Source organism: Alligator sinensis, unplaced genomic scaffold (genome assembly GCF_000455745.1).
Source record: "Alligator sinensis unplaced genomic scaffold, ASM45574v1 scaffold398_1, whole genome shotgun sequence".
Lineage (NCBI taxonomy): Eukaryota > Metazoa > Chordata > Crocodylia > Alligatoridae > Alligator > Alligator sinensis.
The window spans coordinates 745,904-750,514 of record NW_005842708.1 but is presented as its reverse complement, the minus strand read 5'-3'; positions in this window follow the sequence as shown (position 1 = coordinate 750,514).

The window sequence follows — 4,611 nt, the reverse complement described above, 5'->3', positions numbered from 1 at the left end:
CCGAAGCGCACACAAACAAAAATCACACCCTTGGGTTGTGACACAAAGTAGGACAAAGGACAACATTCTACTCCTTTCTGCTCCTCTGGTTTCCTGATTGAGTCATCTATATCAGGGATTTACAAACCCAATGCTGTGGCCCGGTACCGGGCTGCAAAGGGTTGGCTGTCCGTTCGCAGAAGGGTTGGCTGCTGCAGACTGGAAGCAACTGTGGACCAGCAAACTGTGGACTGGAAGTGACCAGCATACTGCAGGCTCAGTTTAAAAAAGGGTTGGCTGCCAGCCTGCAGTATGCCAGTCACTGCTGGTCTGCTGTGATCACTTCTGGTCCACAATTTGCTGGTCCTCAGCATAAAAAGGTTGGGAACCCCTGATTGATATGATCTTTAAGCGCCAAGACTGCCACTTACACACAGATGGCTATTCTGGTCTTGGGGGCATAGCCCTGGTTGTGGACAACTATGTGTGAGTACCTTATGCCCCTAGACTGGGTACATAACCTGGCAACAAGATCAGAGAGAATTATGCCATTCTTTCCCCCAGTATCTTGCTGGGAAGTTTAAGTTGGATATTAGGAAAAACTTTCTCACTAGAAGGCTGTGAAGCACTGGAATGGGTTACCTAGAGAGGTGGTGAAATCTCCATCCTTGGAAGTTTTTAAGACCTGGCTTGCCAAAGCCCTGGCTGGGATGATCTAGTTGGGGATGGTCCTGCTTTGAGCAGGGGGTTGGACTTGATGATCTCTTGAGGTCCCTTCCAACCCTAATTTTCTATGATTCTATGATTCTACTTTGCATTGCCAGAGAAGGATAAGTAGTGACTCTGACCCTAACTGGCAGTTGCTTTATTGGTTTCAAAGGCTGTAGTAGTGACACAGCACTACGTGAAGAGAATACTCAGTCTCCAAGTCCCAAGTTCTCCATGCCTTTAAAAGCTTACTCAAAATTCCTGCCTCAGTGTCCCTTATAATGCAGCTTCCATATGAATTGGAGTAAGAGCAGTAGGGTCATGATGTACTGCTCTTCAAGGTAGCCAGCAGCCACAGAATTTTAAAGATCTTCAAGAGATTGGGCTAGCAGCTGTAAGGCAATGTTATGAGCCTGTGTCAGACTTGGCCATTTTTAAGAAGCCTGGACCTGAGCTGCATAAATGAGCTAAAGCAGAAGGCCTCAAAAGAAGCTTGAGTGACTATAGTATGAACTTTTACAGATACAACAGTTGGCTTGGTTAACATAGCAAAGGGAAGCCATTTGTATGTCTCATTAGACACTATCAAAGAGCACAAGGTGAAAGGAATTTGAGAAAGCAAAGCAGCCTTGTCAAACCATAAATGAAGGTGAGAGGGGGGGAAAACCTCTCCCTTTTTTTCCTTTTACTTTCTCAAGGATTTGTATCTTAACTAATTGACACTTTTTAGGTCCACAAGAAATCTGGTTTAATCCAGTTTTGAAAGTTTCAGTGAAACAAAGAAATTTAAATGAAACCAATATGGGATTACATATTAGACTACAGAAATTATGTTTATCAGTCATCCATAAATACTGTATGTCGGCTTGGTGGGGAATTTGGAGATCCCTACATAACACCTGCCAAATAATTTGGAGAATCCCCAGCCTTTCAAGACTGAAAGCCTGGCCAGCTTTGCTTTGTGGTAGTCAACACCCATCCCATAAAATTATGCTTTATGCTTTGCTATTAATCTTGCTTTGTCAATTAATCAATAAACCTCTCACATTGGTTGGAATGACCCAAGGATCTGTTTGATTTTTTCACCTGTCTACCCCATTTAAAGTTTGTTAACACAGCCTACCAATGAGAAGTCTTTTGACACTTATCCAGTCTCCCTCACATACCTAAGCCATTATGACCAACAGAACCCTAAGTAGTAGGGCTGTGCCAAATTTTGCCCAGCGATTCATCTCAAAGCTGTTTTGAGCTTGAAACAGCTAAATCGAAACAAAACATAAGCCTTCAAAACAGCTTTGAAACAAAACAAGGGAACTTGAAACATTTCAAAAGTTTCAAAACGTTTTGAGTTTTGAAGCCAGGCTTACTGGCTTCAGTGCTGGTCCCAGCTGGCAGCACCTGCCTCCTGTCATCCAGCAGGCAGATCGGGGACTCCCTGCACCCCTGGGGGTGCCGGCAGGCCCCCGATCTGCTTGCCAGCTGACAGGAGCTGGGGGCTACCGCCTGGGGCCTGCGGGGCCAGGGCAGATCAGCTTGGGTGGGGGCCAGCGACGGAGAGGGTCCCCATACCAGCTGATCTGCCCCAGGCCCCCACCTGGCCGGCTCTGGTAGAGGGCAGGGGAGATCAGCTCAGGCAGGGACCTGCTGCCCTGATTCCTGGGTGGGGGAGTGTCCCCGCACCAGCTGATCTACCCTGGGCCCCCACCTGGCCAGCTCCAGTAGGGGGTGGGGCAGTTCAGCTGGTGCAGGGACCTGTTGCCCCAATCTCTGGGCGGGGGAGCATCCCCGCACCAGCTGATCTGCCCTGGGCTCCCATTTGGCCAGTTCTGGTAGCGGGTGGGGCAGATCAGCTGGTGCGGGGACCTGCTACCCTGATCCTCAGGCGGGGGAGTGTCCCCACACCAGCTGATCTGCCCCAGGCCCCCACCTGGGACTGGTGGCAGCAGCGATCTTCCCTGCACTGGTCCCAGGCAGCAGCACCCGGCTTCTCTCATCTTGCAGGCAGATCAGGGGTTCACATCCCCAGGATGACTTGGGCACAGCCCCAGCAGCCCTCCCAGGGGCATGGGGGATCCCCTGATCTGCCTGCCTGCTGCATTTTATGTTTCCCCATAATAACTTATGGGTGAAACATCAAAACAGTTTCAATGAAACAAAATGGAACAGTGCTTTCAAAATGAAATGAAACTTGAAACAAAACACTGTTCCGTCGAATCAGCAAAACAGAAGTTGAATTGGAATGATGTTGTTTCGCACAGCCCTAGTAACTAGCACCATTGTTGACCTAAGCCTGCATATAGCCATTAGTAATAAATAATGAAAGCAATTAGATACTGGAGTTGTTAAAAAATTTCCATAACTCCAACCTGTTTTTTTTCAAATATAGCCTCTACACAAGTCTTCAGTGAATACGATGAGGAGATTCAAACTGGGTCAGATCACTTTACAGTTGCAGCAAAGTAAATTTAGATTGGATATCTGGAAAAAACTTCTTAATTATGGCTAGGGACAGACATTACACATAAACTGGTTTAAGTGATCAGAAACTGGTTTAAACCTGTATCAGAACAGACATTCAGTGCACATAAAACAGTTTCAAAATGGCTGAAACACATTTGAGATAAACTTGGTTGAATGTAGTATAAGACTTAACTGATCTGGGTCAAACCAGTTTAGGCAATGTCTGTCCCAGACCCCTTCCCGGTTTAACTTAAACCAGAGTTCCCCAGCATCCTGGCATGCTGTCTGGGCTGGGCTCTGTGCTCTAGTCCAACAGGGCTGACCCCACTGCTCTGCTCCCTAGCTGGACCAGGGACAGGGAGGAACAGGCATGGGCAGGGGTTTGGCTGGAGAGGGGTTTAATTCCCCCCTCCCTGTCCTACTGGTAGGGACCTGAGCCAAGTCTGCTGGGTCCTCCCCACTCTCTGCTGCAGTGGTGGACCTGTGTAACCCCTGTGGCAGAGTGGACAGGGAGGGGGGTTATTCTCCCTTTTACCTCCACTCCCCCTGGTGGACCGCAGTTATGTTTGCCTGCCCCGACTGCTGCCACTATCATCAAGCGGTGGAATAAGGCCCTGCATGCATGAACGACCTGTGCTCCCAGTGGCTGGTGGGGCACGGCAGTGCTGGTGGAGGCAGGAGCATGGGGGTGGCAGCGGGAGCATGGCAGCAGTAAGCAGGGAACTTCTGCAGACACTGCTGGTGCTATCAGTGGAGGGGAGGGGGGGCAAGTGCCAACCAGGGGTGGGCGACTGCCTGCAGATGCTGCTGGCTGTGTCACCAATAGGTCCAGCCGACACTGTCTGGTCCCAGGTGGCAGCACCCGCTGTGTTGACACTGATACTTTTCACAGAGGGTGCACTGCCACACTCAGGGGGTGCACATGCACCTGTGTCGCCATTGCCCTCCTGTTCCCTCTGTATAACCCCATCCCTGCCCTCTCCCAGGGGCCCCTGCCAGCCAGCATCTGGCTGCACCCCAACCCAGCCACTGCAGTGGGAGGGGGCAGGGCCCTTGATGGAAGCAGCAGCCCCTGTCACAGGACCGGGGAATGTGAGCCCCTTCCTAGGCAAATCCATTGATTATATGACAGCTACACGTTTTCTATTGATATGTAAATGGTAAAATAACTGATAACATCTAGTTGTTTACACACATTAGTCTTCTTCAGGATGTAAACTGGAAGGAAGAAAACACCATTGTTAATATACAGTTCTTAGTACCTTGAAAACAAACATTTCTCCTCTAAAGAGAGCCACAGTATTAAAATTGCCATCACATATGTTGGGCTTCATGCCTGGCACAGACGGCCTATCACCTAAAGGAGGTCTAGGGGGTCTTGGTTGTCTCTCATGCTTCCTTTCTGAAGTGGAATGAATTCTTCGGACAGGAAGAGTTGGTAATGGTCTGGTGGGCTCCAGTGGT